This window comes from Podarcis liolepis, assembly GCF_965112155.1.
Source record: "Podarcis liolepis genome assembly, chromosome: 17".
In the NCBI taxonomy this organism is placed as follows: domain Eukaryota; kingdom Metazoa; phylum Chordata; class Lepidosauria; order Squamata; family Lacertidae; genus Podarcis; species Podarcis liolepis.
This window is the reverse complement of record NC_139571.1, coordinates 38433155-38460719: the sequence shown is the minus strand read 5'-3', so window position 1 is coordinate 38460719 and position 27565 is coordinate 38433155. Positions and strand designations below refer to the sequence as shown.

Below are 27565 nucleotides of genomic sequence, written 5' to 3'. Positions count from 1 at the left end.
ATTAAAAACCTTAATTATATTGTCACCTTTGTCTCTCGGCTTCTATTGCCCACAAATGAATCCATTTACTGTAACTGCAGCTGATGAGAAGAAATTGATGGCAGTCCCAGTGAGGTGGGAGAGGGGAATGGCTGAGTGAAGGGGGGGTGGGAGAAGGGGGAGAGGCAGAGCAGGAGGGTGGGGGGCGAGGGGAAGAGAGAGAGAGAGAGAGGCAACATTGTCATGGATGCACAGCTGGGTGACAACTACATTCCAGGGCATTATAAATTAAAAACACTTTTAATGAGACAAATACGTGTTTGATGGATCCCAGGGTTTCTCTCCCCCCCTCCCCCTTTCCAAGGGCTCGCAATGTCTTTCCTTCTCCCATTCTTCCTTCTTCACTTCTCCAGAGACATCTTGGTCCTCTGATACAGCTGCAGAAGATAGGCCCTGGCCCAAGCCCACCTGTCACCAGGAGGAATCTGCTGCTGTCTTTCTTGGTTTGAATCAGATGCCACAGCCACAATCTAGAACAGAATTAAGGATGCGTGCAATCCATTCCAAACTCCCACTGGTTTCGAAAGGGGTGGGTGGATATTATTCCCTAGTTAAAATCTGAGTCACATTCATTTCAGGAGGCATTATGGGGGCTGCAAGCTAAGAAGGAAAACTCTCTGGGTAACAGATATACCTGTGACAGCATGATCTGACACGGGGCAGCAATTGTCACTTCCATTTAGCTATCCATCTAGTTTTTAAACACAATTTAGGTACCACTTGACTCTAGCAGTTTTCAAGAAATATTAATATGATCAATTAATGCAGTTAAACAATGAAAAACATATACAGATAATTAAAATTAGCATTAAAAATAAGAAAACATGTCAGCATCTATGTATCGCCAAATAGGCTTTTCTAAAAAAAAGACCCCAAATGTTTTAAGCAGGTGCAAAAAAAAAAAAACACCACACACACACACACACACACACACACACACACACACCAAAAAACAACACAGTTTCCCAATGGTAAGCATTTTTACTTAGTAAGTTGCTCAAAGTATATGTGCAAAGGGCTGGGCAGCTAGGGTCACACTTGAACACAATATGAATTGCTCAAGGAGTAACATGCTACCTTTTAATGTTCATCCATCTATCCATCTGATTTATGTTACATGGCACAACCATGTCCTCAGCTTATCTACTCTTCCCTATTGCCCAATCAACATTCATTCATTTATTTCATAAAATTTATGCACTGCTTGACTGTTAACAGAAACAAACAAAAACCTCAAACCTGTTTACCCAAAAAAATTTTTAAAAATCATGTCCGTAGAGGGAGTTATTAAAATTGATTTTTTTGGCTGAAGACACCATTTTAAAATAAAATAAAGTTCTGGATGCTGAACAATCAAACCAATGCCAATAGGTTATGCCATCTCAGCTCAGTCATGGCAATACCAATTCAGAGGCAAACTCAGGGTACCTGCGCATTATAAACAAAAATAAGCAGGTGGAGTAAATAGGATGCAGAGATATTTGGTACCCAAGGAAGACCCCCTAAGGCTTTCCTCAAGTAAGGGGCCCACAGGTGCTGTACTGCCTAGAAAAAGATGCATTTTTAAAGCCATGCAGTGTGTTCTTAACATGTGTTGCCGTGGTTACATGAAAGGAGTTAATGTGATAGAACTCCCAAGCAGAGCAGAGGGGGTTGTTTCAGACATAGTTTGTGAACATGGCTGTGTCAGAGCCGGTGTGCGCTTTACACCAGGGTTTATTATTGCCTTGATGTAGTGGCAAGGCTTCCAGCTGTGGCTTTGAAAGCTCTGGTTTCAAACTCTATTCCCAGCCCATTTTCTGCAGGATTTTGTTTCTCCCAGCTGCGCAAGATTCTGGCTGCTGTGCAGGAAAGAGAGTCAGCCATGCAGGGGAGCCCTCGCAAATCTCCATTTATTAGCTCGGGATCATTCCTTCCTGAAAACCGTTACCTTCAAGAATACCAGTTGCCCCTTCCTTCTCTTTTCACCCAGCGACAAAAGCAGAAAAGCAAGCAAGCAGGCAGATAGTTAGCAAAAGACCCTCTGCTCACCTTATGGCCCAGTCCCCAATCACTCCATGCTGGAAGAGGCAATAATTTTGACTGAGCGAGACCAGGCCAGGCTTCCATCCTGACAAGCACATCTACAGTCAGAAAATTGTAGGGTACTCCAGGAGCATCCATGTTCTTTTCCATCCCCAAGATGGGTATCTGGGGTGGAGTCCTTTTGGCAGTAAGACCGCAGCCAGTGGAAAGAAAATCTCCAACAAACGTGGCCAGGAGGTATTGGTCCCCAAGAAGTTAGCTTTTGCTGATACCAGCATACCTCTCTCTTGATAAATCCCCTGTGAGAAAGTATGGGCACAATACAGTCACATTTGAGCATGTTCATTTCACAGCTGTCTCTTCACAAACATGACACACCACACTGGCAGAGTTTTCCACTGATAACCCCTGACAAAAAGAAATATACAGTGGTACCTCAGGTTACAGACGCTTCAGGTTACAGACTCCGCTAACCCAGAAATAGTACCTCGGGTTAAGAACTTTGCATCAGGATGAGAAAAGAAATTGTGTGGCCGTGGCCGCGGCAGAGGGAGGCCCCATTAGCTAACGTGGTGTCTCAGGTTAAGAACAGTTTCGGGTTAAGAATGGACCTCCGGAACCAATTAAGTTCTTAACCTGAGGTACCACTAGTAGTAGTAAAGAAGAAAGCCCATGTTGTTAAGTCGTGCATTTAACTGCATTATGTTTTCAGACATAGAGCTTATCCACATTTAGCTTTTGTTCGGCTCTTTCCAGGCAGAGGCTTGGAAGCTAGGACCAGAACCAATGGATTCAAGTTACCAGAAACATCAGAAAGAACTTTTTGACTACAAGAGCATTTCAACAATGGAATGGTCTCCATTGAGAGATGGACTCTCCTTCCTCGGAGGTTTTTAAGCAGAGGTTGGATGGCCATCTGCCATGGATGCTTTGGTGGAGATTCCTGCAGTCCAGGGGGTTGGACTAGATGACCCTTTGTTTCCCTTCCAACTCTACAATTCTGTGATTCCAGGGCTGTGCTTTAAAGCTCCATGTCTAAGTGCCCCCACTTTCTTTTTTGCTCTGGTGCTTTGACTACAAAACTCTGCTCTTTGCAGCTGAATCCGAGCAAATGGCTATTTGGGTTTTCAGCGGATTGCCATTTGCTCCAGTTGAGCTTTAAAGAGCAGAATTTTGAGGGGAAAGCTCTGGAGATTTAAAAAAGGGGGGTCTTGAACATAGAGCTTTAAAGCACGACTATGTCAGAAAAGCGCAGGGGAAACGTAAGTGTGGATAAGCCCATAGTCATGTTTATTTAGCTCAGTGTTTCCCAAATTTGGGTCGCCAACTGTTTTTAGACTACAACTCCCATCATCCCCAGCTGGCAATGCCAGTGGTCAGGAATGTAGTCCAAAAACAGCTGGAAACGCAAGTTTGGGAAACACTGATTTAGCTGAATGAATAGAGCCCCCCAAAGAGCTGAGCACAGGGGCCCCATGGACCATAAATCCAGCATGGAACTTGCCATATACAACTACAGCCAGGTCAGGTCAGGGTTTTGAGGAGTCTGTGGCTTGCTGGAAAGGCAAATTTTCTTTTTTAAAAAATATGAAGACATGCGAGAAGAATGTGGAAGAGCCAAACAAATTGGAGAAACTGCAATATTCCTGCTTTTTCATTAATTCAGTAATATTTTATTTCTATTTTTCACTGTTATTTCCCTAGTGACCCCCCCAAACTACATTATGAAAACCTATATTGACATACACACCAGAACTAATAGCAGCATCTAGACAGCATCTTAAAAAGTCGACAAAGGTCACCTTGCCAACAAAGGTCTGTATAGTAAAAGCTATGGTTTTCCCAGTAGTGATGTATGGAAGTGAGAGCTGGACCATAAAGAAGGCTGATCGCCGAAGAATTGATGCTTTTGAATTATGGTGCTGGAGGAGACTCTTGAGAGTCCCATGGACTGCAAGAAGATCAAACGTATCCATTCTTAAAGAAATCAGCCCTGAGTGCTCACTGGAAGGACAGATCGTGAAGCTGAGGCTCCAATACTTTGGCCACCTCATGAGAAGAGAAGACTCCCTGGAAAAGACCCTGATGTTGGGAAAGATGGAGGGCACAAGGAGAAGGGGCGACAGGACGAGATGGTTGGACAGTGTTCTCGAAGCTACAAACATGAGCCTGACCAAACTGCGGGAGGCAGTGGAAGACAGGAGTGCCTGGCGTGCTCTGGTCCATGGGGTCACGAAGAGTCGGACACGACTAAACGACTAAACAACAACAATAGCAGCATGCACCTGTAAAGCATGTTATTATTAAGTGATCTACAGGTTAGTAGAAATCTTTGGAAATGACCCTTGATTTTCTGGAGAATTTGTAAACTAAATGGAGCTGTACAATTCTCCTGCAAATGTATCTTCATACTTTATTCCTCTTGTCAGTCTTAAGCTGTGAATCATTTTTTTCCTGTTAGGGCAGATTTGCCATACTCTCTTATATCAGGCATTCCGGTCCGCATCTTTTAAGTCCTTCCAGAATGTGGCTACAACCATACATGCAGCCACGAAGAGAAATCTAGTTAGTTTATTCACCAAGTCCTGATTCTCATTTGAATAAAGATTCAGTAACCCAAGTTCTGAAGACTTTGTGACATGCGGATGTGTAATTTTCCTTATCTCGTTAAATACTTATTCCCCAAAATTTGCCACCTGGGCATGTCCACCACAAGTGCCTAATTCAATAATATACTAGTTATATCTATCTGACTTTGTGGAAATAGTCTTTGAATGAAGGTTCCAGTGTGGTTACTCACACTTACAGACAGGAACACAATTAACTCTCTGCTAGACTGTTGCCATGATCTGCAGATACATAAGAAACAAATTTTAGCAAGTTTTCTCATTCCTAGAAGGAACTAGTTGCTAGAGAAGGGATTAGAAAATTAATGCATTTGTGAACACCCCAAATATAGTGAGAATACACACACCACAATACAGGCAACAACTGTCTTTATAACTATAAAAATGCAAGTGTAGCTAAAACTTATTTGTTGAATCTGCATCTGTTGCCTGGAAAAACCCTCAGCTTCTGAATTCCAAGCTTTCCACTTTTTAATGTACTTCTGAAAAATGAAGTCCACTTGCGCTTTCTAAAAATAGGGAAGATTTTTGTCATTTAAATCTTTTGGTGGCAAAGGTTTGACAATCCCTGGCAGTTATTTAATGCACTTTAAAGTTTTCTTCAGTGCTGCTTGACCTCTAGAAATTGACATTCATCATCCTATGGCCAGTTTGTTTACAGACTGCAGGTAAAACAAGCAGTTGTGCAGAATGCGTCGAAGAGGGAATTCCAGCAGGGTGCAGCTTCCCCCGCCCACCTCCTCCCTGCATGATAAGCTGCCCCTGCCAAAATTCCCTCTTCCATGCAACCTGGTCACCCTATTAGCAAGATGGATTCTCTTAAAAGCAGCAATACCGTGATGTGTACCAACACTACATTTTTGCCCCTGCAGGACTGTGCCCTTGCATCATTCCCAGAATAATAAATTCTCATGCCGGGTGGGAAACTGAAAATGACCCTCACTGCTGCTGGTAGGCTCTTGTTTCACTCTGAGCGATGGGAAGAAATTCTGCAGCACTGGTAGCTAGAAGTTAGAAAAATGCCATTTGCACTTTAGGCTGTAAGAAGAATGCAACCTAAGAGACTAAATATTATCTGATGCCATTTATTAACATCATATCTGTTTCTCTCCCTCCTTCTCAGAGCATATCCCTTATTTTAATTTGTTAAAAAAATTAAAACGAAACAAGTTTTAAATATGTAATTACACCCCCCATTTTACAATGTTAGAGTCTCCCATCATTCATTTTCTGTTAAACCAGCATCTATTTGCTTCCTTATTTGTGGGAATTGTAACCCTAACCCCCAATGAAGAACAATAGAGAGAAGTGACCAGTCTGCTGCTTCATCTGCTTTGCACTGGCCAAGACGGGTCATAGAATAATACAATCACTGAATCATTGAATTGTGGTTGGAAGAGACCACAAGGGTCATCTAGTCCAACCCCCTACAATGCAGGAATTTTTTTGCCCAATGTGGGGCTCAAACCTATGACCCTGAGATTAAAAGTCTCATGCTCTACCAGTTGAGCTATCCCGTTGCCAGGGGCAGTTTTTTCCTTTCCTTTTCTGCATGTTTAAATGCTCTACATGGCTGAATGTTCCTTCACATATAGAATTGCATATTGAAAACTAGCAAGTCAGGGAAAAGTACAGGCTGAACCCTTCTCCTTGGCATACTAGCTTCAATAAGGAGAGAGGCTTTTGGGGAGGAAGCATCCAGTCCCCAACATGCTGTCTGAAATAGTACAGTGGTACCTCGGTTGTCGAACGTGTTCTGTTCCAGAAGACCATGCCACTTCCAAAATGTTCGACGACCAAGGCGCAGTGGGCGGTCAGCAAACACAATTGAGAAAATTGAGAAACGCGCTTCAGAAGCCGTTCGACTTTTGAGGTGTGTTCAAAAGTGGAAGCAATTACTTCCAGGTTTTTGGTGTTTGAAAACGGAAACATTTGGCTTCTGAGACACAGGAAAACTGAGGTTCCACTGTAGACAGTCCAGGAAGAGCTTTACCATTTGACTCTCATTCCAGAGTCACTTGTGTGGCAAAGTTGTGCCACAGAGTCACCCTCCTGACACCAGCATCACTTGAATAAGACATTGGGGGACCAGGTAAGCCCCACCCCGCATAATCAATGACATTATGGAGTGCACCATTTGAATGGCAAAGCCCCCTCAAATATTTTATTGGGGGGTGAAGGGACCTTGCCCCATAGGAGTTGGCTCCTATGTTGCTGATGCAGGGCAGTAGCAGGACAGGACAGTGGCAAGGTCAGAGCACCTAATTAGTGCCACCAGGGCACTTGTGCAGCCCAGACCTTGCTGCTCCCCCCCCCCCCGGTCCTGGTCCTGGTAAGCTGCAGTAATGTCAGTGTTGGCAGAGTGGCTTTCTGACATCAGCCCACCATGCCAGCCACTCCTGCTTTCGTGATCCTATGTGAAGTGAGCCTAAATCACCCCAGTTGCATAGGCCGAGTGCTGAGACAGTTTTGTGTGCACAAGTAGCTTGTCTGAATCAATCCTCTTGCATGCAAAAGGGCAAAATGAGCAGTCCCGTGGACCAGCACTTGAGCAGAAACTATATTGCTCCTGCAGCTCAGCTCACTTCAGCGCTGCTGAGCATGTGGTTGGAGTTAGCTCTATCAGTTCTGACCTTTTGTCTGGTGGCAAGGCTAATTCCAGAATCCTCCAGTTTCTGGGAGGCAGGTGATCCAGGACTGCCCATCCCTTTTAACTAGCTTTGAAACTGTCAGTGAGACAAACAAGAGTTGCGCTACATGCTTCCAGAGCATACTACTACTGGGTTCCAATCGTTTCCTTTGCCTTGTGGTCATCTCACTGGCCTTTATAGCCCCATTACATGTCAAGACCCCAAGACCACCCCCTCATTGATGAATAAGACACAAGGACACATGGAGCGATCAGGTTAATGTTATTGGGCAAATTTAGGCCACAACTTTATTGGTTACAGAATGTGAGTGGTATTGGCTTAGGCATTGGAAGTGACCCAACTATTTCTGACTCCTGTCCGTCACGCAGGGAGTCCAGTAAGGGTCAACCACTGGTAGGGGGAGCCCCGTCGATGCAAACCAACTCGAGCTCCTCCTGGGTTCCTGACGGGGTCGTGGCATAGCCCTAACCCAGCCCCAGACTTGGACAAGATCCACACATCTGGATTCCTTTAAGGGAATACCCTTAAGCTTGGAGGGGCAGGTGATGGCCACACCTCACCTCCCCCATCATAAGATCAACCAATGCCTAACCGTCAAACCTTACAAAGTTGTGACGATTGCTACGAGGTAGGTGAAACCAAATGGCCCATGCCGATTTGCCAAGTGGAAAAATTCCTACCAGGCCCCTCAACAGTGACCAACCAAGGTCCATAGCAAGGCCAAATCCGAAACCTGAAAATAGGGAAGGAAATAGAGGAAGTGAGCCAAGAGGAAGCTCTCTGGCTTGTGCCTTAGTTTAAATTGGGCCCAGCCACGCCCCCTCCCCCAGCCAGCAGATTGGCTGGCAGGTGAATAACGCTGCTGGGAACCTCTGGGTGATGTGGGACTTTGTCCCCCTCCCCTGGAGGTGAGTGGGTGGCCATGTGGTCCACCACAACTCCTCCCCACTGGGAAGTGGAAAGGATTTGTACATGGCAAAACCCAATGACACTAAGGCCTAAGACCCTCTGTATGCTCCCTTGCTGATCTACAACATTTCTCCTTGCTTTTCTCCTTGTCTCTGGCCCTCTCCAAGCCTTTTCGACCGCTGGCATCAGACCGTCCCAGCACTCAGCACCTGAACGCCTGACAGTGACAACAGAAGTGTGTGTGTGTGTGTGTGTGTCTATATATATATGAACAATTGCTAGCAGATTCTTGTTCATGACTAAAAGAGTATGTCTGATCATTACCCAACCTTTGCTAAACGTACCAACTAATGGAGCGAGAGACATGAAAGATTTTCACAGGCCATCTGGAAATGTAATTCAAACATTTCCTGAGGAGGTCATGCTAAGTAAGATGAATTTTTTAGCCTCCCCCCGCTTTTCAGTGCTGACCTTTGGCTTGTGAAAAAAGTCATCAAAAAGTGATAGTTTAATATGGGGCTTGGTATCCTGAGGAGCCCTATTATCTGTTAACTGAAGAATGGCTGAAAATTAAGTAATTTTTAAAAGCGATCGATGCAAACCTCCAGTCACTTTTATGAGCTGTGTGTGTGTGTGTGTGTGTGTGTGTGTAAATGTAAGATAATGGGAAGCACTGAAAGTTAACTGCACACACAATGTGAATGTATTGGGGGGTTTTCTTGGGGGACATAGAAAACTACCTTACGCTGTGTCAGATCACAGCTCCCTCTAGCTCAGTATTGTGTACCTGTACCCTAGCAAGGGCTTTCCAGGATTTAAGTCAAGGAATCTCTCCCAGCCCTACCAAGTGATGCCAGGACTTGAACCCAAGACCTTGTGCCTGCAAAGTAGAAGCTGTACCACTGCGCTATGGCCATTTATTTCCTCAGTGTCCTTCTTTTAAAAAGGTATGATCTGGTTTTTCCTTGAATCGGGGTCAGGCCAACCACCATACTAAGACAATGCTTGACCCTATGGGCAGCTTATAGATACAGGCATCCATTGCCAGACTCAAATGTCAGCAGTCAATCTTTAGTGCAGCACCCCAGCAGATCCAAGGTCTCCTCTGGCTATCAAATCGGCACACATCTATAAAGCATCTCCTTGTTAATCCAAGGAAGGGAGAGCCCTTTCTGAGGCTTCCTAGCACAGAGCAGTGTATGCTTCATGGCACTTCACTCCTACATTTATATAGCTTTGTGAAATCTTAAGCACTTAAGAGTAGCTTCTAGACACCACACTAGTCTTCCAGCTCTCCCAGCTGAAGCCACTGACATCCAGTGGCCCCAAACACATGCTACCAACCACACGACAACATTCAAATGGTACAGAAGAGGCCAACTCACAAAATGGTCTGATGGTACAGGTTGCTGTTCATTGTAAGAGAGCTGAATAGGTTTTGCCCTGTTTGGAGATTGGATCATGGACTGTCTGGGAGTCCACTATAAGCTGCCCTGAATTTTTCTGAAGGAAGTAAAACAATGGTGATGTTTCTGGCTTCTCCTGCCCTGATCATGTTAGCTATGGCACAGGTTGCAGAAGGGAATTTGGGTGCCTCGTTGCTCCAGAATGATGTCACTCCCCACATGTAAGCAGAAAGGTGGGGGGAGGGATCATTCCTGTACATGGCAACTCCACTTTGAGTGGCATGGAGCAGTAGATGTGTGCAACATTTTGTCTTCATTGTTCAAGGTCCATTATCCCTTGCAACACATGAGGGTGCCACAACACAGTTTGATGATGGTGATTTTATTTGTATTGCACCTATGTGACTGGGTTGCCCCAGCCACTCTGGGCAACTTCCAGCATATACAAAAAAAAACATGCTAAAACCCTGTACAATGCTGCCTTCAGATGTCTTCTAAAAGTTGTACAGTTACCTATATCCTTGACATCTGATGAGAGGGCATTCCACAGGGTGGGCACGACTACCGAAAAGGCCCTCTGCCTGGTTCCCTGTAACCTCACTTCTTGCAGTGAGGTTTAAGAACATTGCTCCAAGGTTTAGGGAGCGCTGCAACCTTTCTAACAGCTGTGGAACCAGAATCTTTCATAAAACACCTGATTTCCTTTCTTCAGAAAGCATTTCAATGAATAAGTGTATGAAAATAACAGACCCCGCCTGAGGCTTGATTCACAAGGGTATATTCACACAATGCTTGCTTTCTTGCTTCAGTGCTGGTGCAACACATTCTATCTCCATCTTCTTAATAGGTTGACATCATTAGCAGACCCACCTATCTTTGAAGTTCTCTCAATCTCTGATAGTAATTTAGCATACGCAAGTAGTTTTTTAATCACAGATCACCCTGAACTTGAAGTTGTTTCTCTTGGCATTTTACTCCCCATACTCCTCCCCCCCCCCTCTCTCTCTCTCTCTTTCCAGACTACCTAAAGATATTAGCACTGTACAGAGCTGACAAAATGAATTCTGACAAAAGATAATTGCATGAACCCTTTGTAGTCAAGTACTTAAAATGTCTCGACATTGTCAGTTTTTATTTGAGTCAAATCTCAGAGTTGAAACTGTTCTATCATAGCAGGACAGGTAGGGAAGGTGGTATAGAGAGGATGGGAAGGACATTGCCAAAGCAGGGCTCTTCTGTGAAGTGTTACGATTGGCCAGACACTCATTGGTAATTATTGTAGGGGAAAGGTCAGTTACTCAAAATCTGGAGTACCACTTTCTGGTGATGTACCATCAGAAAGACTGAAACCAATTTTAGAAAACCTCTCTGTCCGCTAGGGTAGGCTCAAAATGACTTCTTAGTTTGCTAACTTGGAGGAAGAAGAGGATTCATGAACCTATTTGTTACTACCCCCTCCCCAAAAAAGTAATTGAAAGCAACTTACAGAAAATAGCAAACACATGAAAAACAGCATAGAACTAAAGCAGAATAATAGCTAAAAGCACATTCATGTTTATTTAAAGGCGGGACCAAAGCATCCCACCAGATAAAGGAGGCCACAGATAATTAAAAGCCAAAGTCCTGGCAGGAAATCAACATTTTTCCCTGGCACCACAGTGATGGTACCTTGTGCGACTCCCTTGCAGAAGTGTTCCATACTTGGGGAGCTGCCACTGAGAAGGCCCGTCCTTGTGTTGACACCCTCCCCATGGGCACATGGGAAAGGGCCTCAGGGGGTCAATGCAAGGTCTGGGTTGGCTCATGGAGGAAGAGGAGGTTCTTGAGGTATTGAGCTGACATTTCAGCTTGCTTGATGGAACTATCTTGCAAAATGTGTATATTAGTCAACGCTGCATTCAAAAGTATGTTTATTAAGAGAAACTCCCAATCAAACCCTGTCACATTTTCATGAGGGTATATTTTTTATAATTGCAAATTGTTGTGGAAATGTGGATATCTGAATTTATAATTGGAAAAGTAAGAAACTCTGAGAACTGAAATTGAGAGATTTGCCTGTCCCAGTGTATTGTCCCAGAATAACAGAATTGTAGGGTTGGATCAAATCCCAAGGGTATCTAGTCTAACACCCTGCAATGCAGGAATTCCAGCTGAAGAATGCCTGACCTCTGTTTAAAAACCTCCAATGAAGGAGAGTCGGCCACCTTCCAATATAATTTGCCCCACAATTGAACAACTCTCACCGTCATCCCTGCCATTGCAGTCAGAGAGAGGGAAGAAGAAAAGGTTTTCTCTCCCTCCAGCAAGAATGGCAGGGCAGTGGATGTGGCAGTTGCTTCACAGTGTCTCTCATTCACACACAAAAACACCACCAGAAATGGACAAAAAAGGCATGCCCCAATTAACTAGGGCAGCAGATTATTATTTTTTAAGTTGGCATTTCTCTTCCTCTTTCTTGCGAGAGGAGCGCTTCTGCTAAGATTATGCCTGCTATGACACCCACATGTGCATCATCAAACAATAAGTAAAGAATGGTTCTTTCCGCAGAAATATTCCTACCCTTAAGCAAATGCAATTGGCTTATTGATTCAAGCTAATAGAATGACATTATTAAAATTTATTCAATTTGGTTCGCAGCCCCAATAAGGAGTATGGTTTTTGAGTGCAGAACACAAAGCCTAAGCTTACTAGGCTCTGAGCAATTCTGCCCAGTTTTGCCCCTTACTATTTATTCAAATGTGTGTGAATGTGTGTTTTTTTCTCTCCCCCTCCCGTCTTCTCAGTTGAGAAGCAAGGGCTTAAGAAACGCTATTCCTCAGTGACGTCCCCTGTCAGATTTAGTCACTTTATTAACCTTATTCTCCCAATCCCACCTCCATTTAACGGTTAACATAATGCACTCCAAATGTAATTTAGCAACCGCACACAACTTAAAACGTAGAATATAATTTCCTTCCCTCTCTCTTAGGGACCTCTATGCAGAAAGCAAATGAACCTGGGCTCACAGTTACATAAACTTAGTTTTAGTGGAAGTGTTTGGGGGTGGCGGGGGGACGACGAGGATAAGTAGTCACTTAAGCAACTCCTCCCCACCATCAAAAATTACGAGCCCTAATGGGCTCAGTCAAAGACACTCCATTTCCAGCTGAAAGAGCTAGAAATTTGTCAACCAGACATAATTAGAAGTTGATGAAGTGCCGTGTTAGAGGAGCATAGCGCATATAAAGATGTGGCCTGCGTATAAAACCTTCCTTCGCCCTTTTAATACCAAATTCCCCTCTGCAGCCTTGAATGTATATAGATAGCAGCTGGGACCCAAGCAAGGGGAAAGAACAGTATGACAGAAACAGACCCAATGGTAATTCCAGGCCTAACCCAAAAAGAAGGAAAATCTATGGGAAGCCATTCAGGCTGAAACACTAAGAAATCATTAGTGAGCCGGGTCCATTGACAACGACAAAAGAGATTTAGGGATGGGGTAGAATTATTGGCATTTGCTTAAATTTGCCAATTTCAGCTGCATCAGGGACAGGGGATGTGTGCCGGAAAACTTGCCAGGGAAAATACAATTCAAAGGATGCACTCAGGCAGAGGGTGACAGGTAACGAAAGGCTAGCCAAATACAGATTGCCCTACAATTTATTTCTGCCTGCCGGGAACCTATTGCACTGGACTCATCAGCCTGGAAGTGGCAGGTGGCCAAAAATTAGCTTGAAAAGTCCAGCCGGCCTCTTGGCTGCAGAGCTTGGCGAGAGAGGGCCATGTCCAAAGGAAGTCTTTCAAATCTTCCCTAAATGTTCGGTGGGTTGTTGCTGTTTGTTGTTGTTCCTCCCCATTAGCCTGGGCTTACGCCTGCTGCCACAGTGTAAGAGCTGGGTAAAAATTATCAGCAATGACAACTTCTTTAATTGTTCCTTCTGGACAAGCAAACAGTGCCGGATTTTATTTTATTTTTATTTTTATTGCAAAGATCTCCTACCTACTTGTACTTGGCATTTCTCTGTTAAATAGTTATCTACTAAAATAAATCTAGAGTTCACCAACTCTATTTGTTACCACTACCGCTTCTTATTGTACTCAAAATATGGAATAGTCCTCACTTAAGGAGTCATTGTCAGATCAAGAAGCCCAGTAGTGTCAACATTGACTGGAAAATGAAGATATTAGCAAAAATCACATACAAAAATGCATTCTATTATGATAAATTGTTTGCAAAACTGTGTACATTAGTCCAAACCAAAACATGTTTATTGACAGAAAATCACACTTATACATTGAAAATTCTTCATGCTTTTTTATAAAAAAAATAAGTAAATAAGAGAACTGAATTTAAGGTGGGGAAAATGATAAGCTAAGAAAACCAAAAATGACAGAACCTCCCATCCTTACTATTCACTGGACATAACATAGACTGGGGTTGGGACTTGTGCATCTGCTTTGCCACTGAGTTTTTACCAAACATCTTTAGATGTGACCTCAAGCCCAAGGGCCACAAATGGAAGGGAAAGAGTGTATCTAAAGCACTGGATTACAGCTGCTGAGAATTATTTAAAAGAAATTGGTGATTGCTGGAGTAATTTTAAGGCTGATGGGCACACTGGATATTTGAGCAAGGCCATAGGTACCACCCCTTTTGGTCACTTCTTCTCTCCCCACATGCAGAGAAAGGACACACACCCACCCCTTGCTTTCCCAAAGAACATGTGTAAAACAGATCCAGTAGAAGCAATACAAGTCTTGAAAGGCACATAGAGCTGAAAGAGGGAGTGGGAATGAGTGTCTTCAAACTTCAGCTTTATGTATGTTTCAAGGGAGAAATAGGTAATTGACCTCAGCACCTTATGTCCAAGGAACGCAGTGAGTTGGGGAAGGGGGATTTAAGACAATGGGCACCCCGGGAACATTTCATGGTCTCACTCCCCCACTCCACCCAAATACAGTATTTCATTTTAGGCAAAAAAAAGAGAAAAGGTCCCATCTCTTTGATCATTGGCTAGCTTTATCCTCCTGTACATATTTGCTCAGATATGAATCTTGTTAGCAGACCTTGCAGGTTGAGTGAATTAAATTGGAATAATCACAATTTCTGGAGCTCAAAGGCTTTATTCATGCAGGAGCAGATTTATCTCGGTGGGAACTATAGGTGAGAAATAGCAGACAAGTTGACAAACAAAATGGTTCGGCTTTTAGGGATGGTGTTAACATAGTCACAGATAAAGCAAAGACTACAAGCCAATGCTGATTAGATTGCTAGACGAACAGTGCATTCATGTGGTTTAAAGTACCACATGCATTAACTACAAACTCAAGAGAAGGAAATGCATTTGTTTTTCTCCAACAAATCTTACACAACAATGGAATTCATTCCCAAGTAACTATGCTAAAGGGTTTCAGCTGTAATTGCCCTTTTCTGTAACTTTTCAAACCCTCTAATACACTTTTGAAATATAGATAGATTGTATGTGCTGACAAACGGAGAGAAAGGAAGCTTGGTGGGTGGAGAGATGAATGAAGAAGATTCAGACACTTGCCAAGGGTTGTGCAAAGAATCTGCAGTGGCACTTCTACATTATGAAGAAAACTACATGCAGAATTTTAAAGCACTTTCCTTTCTAGGGAAGGAAGTCTGCAGTAGAAGATCTATTTATCTATCTATCCCTACACCTATGCGCGCGCGCACACACACACACACACACACACACACACCCTCTCCTCATTATGAAGCCTCTGTTCCTTCTCATTACTGTTGCACAATTGGGAAGAGGATCATCTATTCATGTGTTCTCACTAATTGTCTTATTTCTACAATGGTCTGTACTTTAACAAAATCTGAAACAGTTAATGAGCAATATAATCTTTTTTTTCACAAAACATGCCGCTTTTGTTCCTCTTTAATCAGCAGTGTGACTGCTTGCCCTTTCTCTCCCCCCCACCCATCCCACCAATGATTGTAATTCATTCCCTTTGTTTCATTTGCAGAAGAAAGAGGAACAGGGCTGAGTATCTAAAAATGCACCAACACCATTCATTCATTCATTCATTCATTCATTCATTCATTCATTCATTCATATATATTTTTCCTTAAGCATTTCAGCTCAGCCAGAAATAAACCAGCATACCTTAATCCTAAAAGGAAAGAAATGGAAAGAAAATGTGGAAGAAGAAAAAAGTTGAATCTTGTTGTTGAAAAGCTTTGCAACTTTGACAGAAGTTTTCTTCATCCCTCACTATGGAAAGCAGGCCATTCCTTTCTGAATTCATCTGGGGTATTTTTTTCCCTCCCAGCTGCTACTTTTCTTAAAACCCTTTTGCTTGGGAGCATGTGTTGTTATTACAAATGAAAATTGGCTGTGATATATGAAATGATTATATCAGCAATGGACACAATTCTAGGTCGCTGTTCTTCTGTAGTGTGTAGTTCTAAAAAACATAGCTGTCAAGCGTCCCTTATTTGACGGGACAGTCCCTTATTCCAGCGCCATGTCCTGCTGCTGTCCCTTATTGATGATGTCCCTTAAATAAACTACTGAAGGTAATGGGGACCTTTCTATGTCCAGCTGCCCTTTGTCAACAACAAATTGTTGCTTTTTTGTGTTGAATATATGCTATATGGTAATTTATGGACCTAATAGGTATCTAAAGCCATTTGCACGCAACAAAATATGTATTTTATCAAAGTAATTGTTGATCCCTTATTTTGGCTGCTGATCCATTATTTTCAAGGCTGCTGGTCCCTTATTTTCAAATCTGTAAGTTGACAGCTATGCTAAAAAACCTTGTGCAAATCACAGTCCCGTTTATGTAGGCACATATGTGGGGGCAGTAACATATGACCTGTGGGTGTCCATGCTAACACCCAGTTCTTAGGAAGCCCTGGTTGTTGTTGTTGGGTTTTTTTGCAATTTATCCATTTTGTGAGACAGAGGGAGAAGGAGAGGGATTCTATGCTGGTGTCAGCATAGATCTTGCCCTGGCTCAGGGGTCACCAAAATGGTCATCCCCTGGTGTCCATGAGACCTCTGAGCCTTCACCCACTCACAGGTCCTTGGTCAGAGGTGATGAAGGTGGATCTCTTTTCTCTGAAGAAGGAATTTGGAAGAGTGACACTCTTACTCATTTCTTCTTTCAGGCTCTGTGTGATTTTTAAGGGTCAGACTAAGGTAAGAATAAGTAAAACAAGTAAAATAAATCCAATGTCTTGGATAGCTTTGAGCAAGAAGTTAACAAAATCATGGAAGGTAAATTTAACCATGACTAGTATTCATGATAATTGAATATGGTGTGGAGTCACCATATAATTAGTGCTTTTTTTGCATATTTGTTAACAAACAGATGTTATAAAACACTACAAGTCTTCAGAATGCTCTCCTCATGAGGAAATTGATCCTGTAAACCTGCCCTGAGACTTCTTACCATTTGGTAGGAAAGCAGAAATTAGTATTCTCTCAAATATGTTACGTTTCATACCAAAAGAGCATTCTATTTATTATTACAAGTCATCCATAGCAGCTACAGTTCCCTTTATCTAGAAAGTATTAATGGAACAAAAATCAAAGGATAATACTCTAGAACAGTGTTTCCCAACCACTGTTCCGCGGCACACTAGTGTTGCCTGGTGTGCCGCGGGAAAAATTAAAAAATTCGAAAGATTTTTTTTTTAAGTTTCCCCCCCTCGTCTTGGCTATGGTGTGAGTCTGTGCTGTTAATCAATGGGGTTCTGCCTTCGGAGAAGATGAGCCAGCCCTCAAGGAGGTGATTATGTAATTTGCTAGCAATTCATGTCCCTCCCGGCGTGACGCTGCGCGCTGACATCACGGGGCTGTAATGGTGGTGTGCCTTGAGATTTTTTTCATGAAACAAGTGTGCCTTTGCCCAAAAAAGGTTGGGAAACACTGCTCTAGAACTCACTATCACATCAATATAGTATCACATCAATATACAGTAACACTTGTCTCCAAAAAAGGTTTATCCAAATGCATCTGGGAAGCTATATACTAAGCATGGTGATGTGCAACCATCGTCTATACATTGTTCAACAGTATACTTTCTTTGAATAGGGGGATTTCTTTATTAACAAATATACAAAAAAGCAGGTGGCAAGCAAGTAGGTACTGCTACAATCAGCTGACCCAAGCAAAAGGACATTGCAGCCTTGATTTTTGCCAAACAAAATAATTACCTCTTTTATTTCTTTCTATTTAGATGAGTCCCAGCCAGTTTCAGCTGCCACCAACACAGGTAGGCAGAATATCCCATCTGTGCCCCCAAACAGACCCAAGCCAAAAGTAAAGTGAAAAATTGAACAGCATAACAAAATGACCCATGACAACATGCTTTATATGAACACTGGTTTTGATGCTACCTTCCATTGCTATATGTTAAAAACACATTCAAAATCCAGTCATTGTTGACAGGTTTGTTTTGAAACAATCCTAGGCTTTATTTAAGATAAGCATTCCTAATTGTGGCTGCCAGCTGCTTTTCCTCTGTGTATCTTAAGAGCATCTTGCTCCAAGAAACTTCGATCAAATCTGACTTCGCAACCAATATTGTGGTCTTCATCACTTTAACGCGAGCGTCCCTATTGGATTCAAGACAGTGAAGCATTAAGGAAATGAAATATATATTTAAATACATACAGCACTCTGTGATTTGTTGGGAACATTTCTAGAACTGACAAGTTACAAGCCATGTCTGCGAAGCCCACAGGGAACTTTCAAAACTCAAGCAGCCAGCAGTTTCTAATCACTGCCTATCATTAGCATTTTAGTGAATAGATTTTTTCTTAAAGAAAATAAATGAAGAATCTTGACTGTGAAGAAAGATGGCATTTGTTAAAGCAAATAATCCTGTACATTTAAAGATGAAGATGTAACATTTGTAGAGTAATGGAGGTGGTTTGATTTGATAGCCCTTTTGCCAAACTCCCAAGTACACATGCATTTTATTGTCCTGGGGAGATATTAGGGGCAGGTAGATTCTACACAACATGGTTCATTTTGAAGCAGCAAAATAGTGGTAGGTCCCTATTGGCCAATATCTGTGTCTTGCCAACACACTGCCTGCCCAGAATCTCCACAGCAGTTGGTGAATACTCCCCGCTCCCCCACAGAGAAATAAAATTGTAGATAGACAAACCTGTATATATGTTCCTGTAAGTCAGCACAGCCTAGATTGAAAATGATGATGTGCAAGGGATAGCCAACAGCACATCATCGTTTTCAATCTAGGCTGTGTTGACTTACAGGAAATGGGAGATGGAAGTTCTCTTTTAAAAGTGTCCCGGATAAGTAGCTCAGTATTGGCTGGTCCTGGATCTAAATGCTTGCTTGCCTTTAATTATATTTTTGGGTTAGCGGCTTTATTTTTATATGCCAAATTGTGTAGTAACCTTCTTCCCTAACCTGAGACTGAAAGGAGTTGGAGGGCACTGTCTGGAGGGCACCAGGTTGGGGAAGGCTGGTGCAGAGGACAGTTCCTATGTAGCACCCAAGAATTGTAAAATTAACATAAAATGCAATAAAATTACAATATGAAAAATCAGCACAATAAAAAAGCAAGCATTAAAAACAAGGGGAAGTGTCTGTCTGCTGACTCAGCTCCTTGGAATGGGAAGCCAGCTGCCGATCCAGGGTTGAGCTTTCTGATGTGCACATGAGAAATACAACTTGCTATTTTCATTTCTTTTCATACTAGGTTGAATCAGCACACAAAACTAAGCAATAACGGGACAAGACTTGGAACCTGGGTGCCTGCAGATGCACGTTCTTCCATATTCTCCTCCCCAAGTGCCTCTGGTTGTGATCTGAAGCCCTGCACCAGAACTGTCTACTCTGTGAAGCTGCCAGAGGGTGGGATTGGTTACCTGTTAACACCCAAGAAATCAGAAGTAAGTATTGTCCAATGCATTGTGTATACATCAAGGTAGCTAGTAGAAGAACATAAGAAGAACACAAGTAGATCAGACCAAATATCCTTCTCGTCCAGTATCCTTCAATGGTGGCCAGTCGGATGCCCTTATAGAGTCTACAAGCAAGATATGCCAATGCATTTCAGCTCAAGTCAAACTTCAGGCAAATTGGAGAGCTCTGGGCAAGTTTTTTATACAGGTGCTAAAACCACCTTGGAAGGTTTAGCAAAGCTTATTGTGACGGGCGTGTGAAGGAAGGAATGTGAACATCTATAAATTAGCTTACATTTCCATACGTATGGCTTTTCCTTGCTTTGTGGGATTTTCAAATGAGACTTCAAGTGGTGTATCTAGTAGTAGTAGTATTAGTAGTAGTAGTAGTAGTAGTAGTAGTAGTAGTAGTAAATAATTATGATGATTATTACCCCACCCATCTGACTGGGTTGCCCTAGCCACCCTGAGTGGCTTCCAGCATACATTAAACCTTAAAAAGCTTCCCTATACAGAGCTGCCTTCAGATGTTTCCTAAATGTTATATAATTACTCATCTCCTTAGGTTTGCCTCATGCCTGGCACAGAATGCTCATTTGCATTACAAATGCCTCTCTTCCCTGTTCTCTTCTGCATCGAAAACCTAAAAAGCAATTTTGCGTCCCATGGACAAAAATGCTCTTTCACTGTCTCCCCGTTGCATTTCGACAATGTTTCTGGCAAAAAAACAAACAGAAGAAACAGTCCTTCTCTTCTCATACAAGGGCTTCCAGTCCTATAACAGGAAATCCTTTTGAAACATGAGAGTGTAAACATGGGTGATGCACGCACCGCTAACTTGCTGTCTGGCTGCCTGAGTGGGCTCAAACGTGTTTTCAAGCAAGTATATTTTTTATTTTTCACCTTTTTAAAGGCAAAACAGGGGTTTCTTCTTATCTCTTCCCAGCCTGTTCTTATATACCCAGCATTCTCATCAGTCTTGCTTAGAAAGAAAAGTTATTTTGGAAGGAAAATGAAACTGGGGCCATTTTACAGAGCGTGGTCCAAACGAAGCATATAGCTCCAAAATACATTTCAGAATATGTAAGCTGATCTCCCCCCCCCCTCCAACAAGGAGAGAGAGAGAGAGAGAGAGAACACCAAAGCGTCCAAAGGGTTGTTTATTTACCAGGAAAGCAAGGCGGTCTGATGAGAGCGAGTGATGTGGAGTGTCACTTGCATTGTTGCCCACTGATAGGCTACTACTGACAGGGTGAGCCTGACAACATGACATGCAGTGTGCTAGCCAGCTCTGGGGGTCAGCATAAGCTTAGGGATGGGTGGCCAACCAGGAAATCGGAGCTGAGAGATGGAGTTTGGGGATTGTGGTCCCTCTGGGGGAGGCAGTAAAAAGCTCTGCTGACTGCCACACACCTCCTGCTGCCTGATCCATGGAGAGAGCGTCTGTAGGTTTCAGTTCCAAAGGTATGGGATGGCTGCCCCTCTGGGACCAAAGAACATTGCTGTGAAAGCAAGGGGACCTGAGGCCGAGAAAAGAGGAACACCTCTTGCCAGAATAAGGAAGAGACTCCAGGGGATCAGAGCAGCAAAGACAAATTATTGACTGAACTGCCACCTTTTGTTTGTTCCACAAAGGAAGAGCTCTGTAACAGAAGTGAAGGGTTGGCTCACAAGATGCCTGGGGCTTTGTGTCTTCTGTACTAAAGGAATGTGCAATATTATGCAAAAGCAATTCAAATCCCGAGCCAGGAAAAACTGCACTCAGTGCATCAGTTATGCAAATTTGCCAATCTGTACAATTTCCTGTTTTGCCCTGTTCTGGGTCTGTAGCCATGGGGAGGGCAAAGGAGCCCCGTAGACAAATGAAGCCACAACCTCAAACCTTAATTCAGGGATTGCTTGCATACTGTCAAGCATATCTCCACAGCCATGAGGGCTAGAAACTTGTCCTCCCCGTCACGCACACTCACTCATACAAAGGGAAGCCAGTTCCTCTTGAAGCTAAGATCTGCCCCAACATTAGATTCTTCAAGTTTCCTGTGCCTCCAGGCATCACAGCCTACATAGAGTAGCACCACTAGTATGGTTAGAGTGCTGGAGCTGTGGAGACCCTCTGAGGCATAAGGTTCATGTATGATATTGGGCTTGTCACTATCTCAAAGCCTAACTTACCAGAGTTGATGTAAGGATAAAACGAGGGAGGGGAGAACCATGTATGCCACCATGAGGTTCCTCCATGTTTATTATATCCCCTGCCCTGTTTTCTCTCCTGTCCCACCCCCTGCACACCCACCAATCACAAATAGATTCCACAAAGGAGGAAAAAAACCCTCCCATTTCATTTCTGATTGTGTTTGATGTGTGTCCAGAGACAGCATCTAGTGTGATTATGCCAGTTTTCAGCTCACAAGGGTACAGTCATGGTGCTCCTTTTCCTTGGCCTTGCAGAATCAGACTCCTAGGAACTGGGGCTATAGAAATAGCTTGTTTTCATTTAAAACACTTTGCAGCTTCTGCTAATTTCAGTTTCTTGCATAACCAAATGTCTCTTTATTTGTGTATTACAATCCTCCCTTCCTCCAATAAGCCTCACACCACCAATCCTGTGAGGTGGATTAGCCTGAGAGGGAGATTGACTACCTCAAGCTCGCCCAGCGAGAGTTATCATAATTTTATTAACTTTTCAAATTTTACATTTCAAATTAAACATACTTTATTAAACCATGTGTTCATTGACTTCCCTCCTTCCCCTACCAAGGTTAATTTAACTTATCCACTATTCCTGTATGAATAATAATAATAATAATAATAATAATAATAATAATAATAATAATTTATTATTTATACCCTGTCCATCTGGCTGGGTTTCCCATTTAATTTCCCATCTAGTTATTATATCCATCTAATTTAATTTTCCTATCTTACATCAGTTCAAAATATGTTAAACTGTTGAATTACTTTAAAACTGCCAGCGTTTTTAACTGTGCACAATTATTTTCTATTTACTCGACAAAAAAATTCCACTCCCCTTGTTCCCTTATTCTACTTATTAGACCTGCTAATTCTGCATATTCTATCATTTTAAGTTGCCAGTCTTCCTTACTAGGGACCTCTCTCACTTTCCATTTTTGGGCTAACAAAATCTGAGATGCTGTTGTTGCATACATGAATATGCTCTTCTGATTCCTGGGAACCTCTGTCTGAACAATACCTAACAGAAATGCCTCTGGTTTGGGGGGGGGAGTTGTTTTAAACATTTTTTCATCTCATTATATATCATTTCCCAATATACTTTAACTTTTTTGCATGTCCACCACATATGGAAAAAAGTTCCTTCTACTTCTCTGCATTTCCAACTTAAGTCTGATTCCACATTATACATCCTAGCCAATCTACTCGGAGTTAAATGCCATTTATGGATCATTTTCATATAATTCTCTTTCAGTGTGTAGCATGCAGTAAATTTCTATCATTCTTCCAAAGTTTCTCCCAGAGGTTATATTACACCCTATATCCATTACCCAGTGGGTCATTGATGCTTTTTCCAGCTCATCTTTTGTTTCCCATTCCAATAATAGTTTATACATTTTGGACAATAATTATTACTTGTTCATCAATAACTCTTTTCAAATTGTGAGCTTTGGTCCAAAAAGCCATTTTTCTCTTCTAAGTTAAACATATCATGTAATTGGTGATATTGTAGTCAATCAGTAACTTGGCTCCTTACTTTTTCCAGTGGTTTCAATTTGGGTTCGCTTCCAGAAAAGTCAAACAGATTTCTATAGGTCGCTCACTGTCTATCCATATAATTTTTTTCAATTGACGACAACCATAGGGCTGTTTTTCTTTCCAACAAGTTTTTGTGTTTCCCCCAGACTCTGTACAAATTTCTCCTGATAACATGGTTCATAAAACTATATATTATAGCTTTCCCATACCAAAGACATGCATGCCAGCCAAACTTCATATCATGGCCTTCTAGGTCTAAAATGTGTGCATCCTCCAATACAATCCATTCCCTTAGTCAACACAAGCAAGCTGACTCATAGTACAATTGTAGATCTGGCAGGGCAACGCCCACTCTTTCTTTCGTATCAATCAAAATTTTATGTTTAATTCACAGCTCCCCCCCCCCCAACAAATTTAGAAATATCCTTTTTCCATTCCTTGAGGCAACTTGGTTTGTCAACAACTGGGATTGATTGAAATAAAAATAACATTTTGGGGCACCCAGCAAGTGTTATAACCTAGTGGAGATTTGAACCTGAGTCTCCCTGGTCCCAGTCTGATACGCTCTACCCACAACACTGTAGATAGCTCAGTCGGTAGAGCACGAGACTCTTAATTTCAGGGTCGTGGGTTTGAGCCCCATGTTGAGCAAGAGGGTCCTGTGTTTCAGGGGGTTGGACAATGACCCTTGTGGTCTTTTCCAACTCTATAATTCTATGATTCTAACACCCCATTGGCTCTGAGGAAAATGCATGAGTCAGGAACTGGACTTCCTGGATCTCAGAAGAAAGCCTAGGTGGCAGACAAAAAAGAGCTCTGAGTGCGTTCCAGCTAAGCTGTCTCCCCTGATACCTTGCTCAGAAATATGTACCACCAATGCACACATCAACGAAATGCGATGAAATGGTTGCCACCTGTATGGAAGATATTACAAATATCAAGTACTACATCTCATAAGATGTCTTCTACTATGTATTTTGGAAAGTTGTTTGTCTGTCCTCTATGCATTTGGACATCTCTTAAGATACCGTAATCAAATTTTGCATGGTGGTTCCTGGGATTTTTGTCTATGTTTGGATACAGTTGGACACCATTTTGAATCAAGATGGAGGACTAATTATAATATGCAGTTGACTTAGGTATTTAAAGAATCCATGGAGGAGAAGAGGGAAGTCCTAAGATTCGAAAGAATCTTGTTTTATTTGTAATGTTTTCAAGAACGTTAAATGTGTGACTGATTTTGTAAAACGGGGGGGGGGGGTATTTTAAAAAATGAATCAAGATGGTGGACTGAACCTTTCAAAACTTTACTGTTGTTTTGGTTTCTTAGAATTCCCAAGCAACATTAGGTATGAGGCTGCTAGTAAATAGAAGTATATATTCTATGCATTTTCAGAGACTGGAGAATTTTAAGCATGAAAATTTGAAGTGAGATCATGGGAAAACTCCCATAATCTTATCTTCACATACATTTACCTTCTGCTCTTCACTCTGAAAGTTCCTCACTTATTCTCAGAGCATACGTAGATGAACTATTTGATAATTTACTACAGAGTGCATCAAACCACTTGGTGAAATGGTTGCCTGCAAAATCTTGCCAAGTATTGGGATTATTATTATGTTTAAAAACAACTTTTCCTCTGCTCCCCAGAATCTATCACTGGGTGCAGAAGCACGGTAAAACTATCACCACCAACACCAGACAGGACTTTATAGACATCTAGCTTAACTTGTATATACATCCACACTATGATAAGTAACCACTAAACCATTTTCTGTATTCCCCTTCAGTCTTTTCAGAAAAGGAACAGAATACAAGCTCAGACTCTAACAAGCATAGATCAGTATGTGTAAGGCTGAGTTGACAAAAGTGAAAATCTATCCTAGGATATGGTTGGAAGGCACTTGAGAATGTCACCTTACTTAACCAAAGCTGGTCTGGATCTGGTCAGTGTCTGAACTGGTGACCAATGGGTGCCTAGAAATAATATGTACACTTTGAGTTCAGTGGCGTGAGGGGTTGGGGATTGGTATATAAATTAATAACATTGGCAAAATTCCTCAGTCTCTTCCCCATCATTACAATGCCACAGTATTACAGCTACAGCAAAATTCCTACCGAGGAATTTTTAGTAAACCCGCAGAGGGGTTCCCACCTATCAGTGAAATAAGAAAAAAAGGGGGGAAAGGGGGAAAACTTTCCTGTTTTCCTCTCCCCATCAGCGTGCTTTTTCCATGATAGGCCAAACTTCTGTGCTCTCTGCAGCTGCCCTGTGCGGGCTGTGACAGGAGGAAGGCTGGGAGCTGACAGTGCTTAAGAGAGAGGAAAGGCGGGGAGGGGGGGAGCTTGGCTACCTCCAATCCCCCTCTTGAAGCTGATAATTAATAAATGAAATGCCCTGGGACTCCACTAAAGCTTCTTTAGATGACATATCTGTCGTGAGCTCGGCAAAGCATTAAATGGCCATTTTCTGACAGAATGACTTCACTGCCTTGGCGCTTCCTTGACTTTGTGGAGAATATGTTTCCCTTTTTCTTCTCTCTCCCTCTCTCTCTCTTTTATTGCCTCCTCTTTCTTTCTCTCTCTCTCTGTCTTTGGCTTATTCTTTCTCTCTCTCTCTCTCTCTCTCTATCTCTCCCTCTCTCTCTCTCTCCCTGGTTGACGGCTCTAGTTCATTTCTGCCTGTTTAATTGGGCCCCGGATGAATTTACTCGACAGGGCCATTCATCATGTGGCAGCCGCTGGCGGACGAGCCCAGGGGGAGCCAGGCTGACAGCTCCGGCAGCCTCGGATGCCGCCTGACTCTGGGAAGTTCACATATTTGGGCATTAGTGCAGCTATTAGTTTAACAAGCTTCGTTTATCCTTGTCACTACCACTTCAGCTTCCCATGTAATCATTTGAAATGTAGATTACTGCTAGACAAATGGGACAGAGCAAGAGGATGCAGGAGGGAAAAAGTGACATGGATTGCTTGTTACGAGCTGTTTTTCCCCCTCCCCTTAAAAAAATCCACTCCTCTTAATTCCCTTCCAGTGCAAGCCTCTTTGATTAACTTAATATTCACATTATTTCTATGGTAAGGGCTTCGCCACCTGTGTACAGCCCCTGCCTTGAAACTGGTTCTCTTGACCTGAAATGTACTTTAAGCGTCTAGACCTTTGTCCAGGGAAGGCGGAAGGCTTGCATACCCAGATTCTTCCCCCCTCCCCTTCTCATCTCTTGCTAGTAAGAAAAAAACAACAACCCTTGAATTTCCAGGAGGAAGCTAGTGGTGCCACAATAGCCTGGCCAACAAATGCAATCCGTCATGTGTATCAGGAGTGAGGTGCATCTGCGCCAGATTGCCAAAATCATTCCTTGTAATTCCTCCTCCAAATGTTGTTATTGCTCAAGACAGATTATGCTAAGGCTTAAACAGGAGCTATATTTTCAGAGACATAGAAATGTTCTTGTAATTCTCCTGTTGCGCACAGGGCATACGTTGATGTGTTTTTCTTTTGGGCTTCTATCCCTGACTAACCAGGAATTCATCGTAGCTCAAGAGCTGGGGATAGATTATTCTGCCCATTCTGGTTTAACCCAGGCTCTGATTTCTCCAGCCTTAAATTCAGTTCTTACATTTCCATATCAAAATAAATTAAAAAATTGTCTGGTAGGACGTTAGAGACCAACTTGCGCACATTCAGCTTTACGAGCATGGCCGAAAAATATTAAAAAGGGGACAGACCTCTGGGGAAGATGTCTTTGGCGATCTCGCCTGCCACTCACCCCAATGAGTTTTGACTATATGCGATTTTGGCTTTAGGCACGATCTTCAGGATGTAACCCCTGCATGTGTTCCGGACTTACCGTAAAACAAAAAGTTTGCATTGCAAGCCGTATTAGGAGATGGGATTAGGCATGATTTCATTTGTTTATCAAATTTACACCCTGCTTTTTGACCTCAAAGCAATTTACAAGATCAGTCAAGTGCAGTGGGAACATTAAAAAACAACAACAGAAGCTCCACACAAGACTGCAAAACAAGCCCAGTTAGAGCAGGAACAGGCACCTGATGCGCACTCTCTCTCTCTTGTTCACTTGCTCCTGGGCTCTTTCCCACAAAGCATTTGGTCTTCAATCACTCTGGAGACACCCCAGCTGGAGCAGGAGTCTGTTTTGTTTTGGGTTTTTACCTGCTGTGCTGTTGCCCAGGAGGGCTGCTTTTCTTAGAAGCAAACTCCCAGCACTTGAGGTAAACTCAGACATGAACAGCTTTATTTAAGTACAGCAGAC

At 42.6% G+C, this 27565-nt stretch overlaps 1 long non-coding RNA gene across 3 annotated transcripts in view; it reads left to right on the top strand.

The window, feature by feature from the left end:
* Nucleotides 1-27565, top strand: part of LOC310696498 — a 105773-nt gene that overhangs the window by 24065 nt on the left and 54143 nt on the right. For 2 of the 3 annotated variants that reach the window (XR_014520572.1, XR_014520573.1), the window contains exons 2-3: nucleotides 17860-17895; nucleotides 19354-19546. This is a non-coding gene — a long non-coding RNA (uncharacterized lncRNA). The remainder of the gene's footprint in view (nucleotides 1-17859; nucleotides 17896-19353; nucleotides 19547-27565) is intronic. The other variant, XR_014520574.1, reaches the window with a different exon arrangement.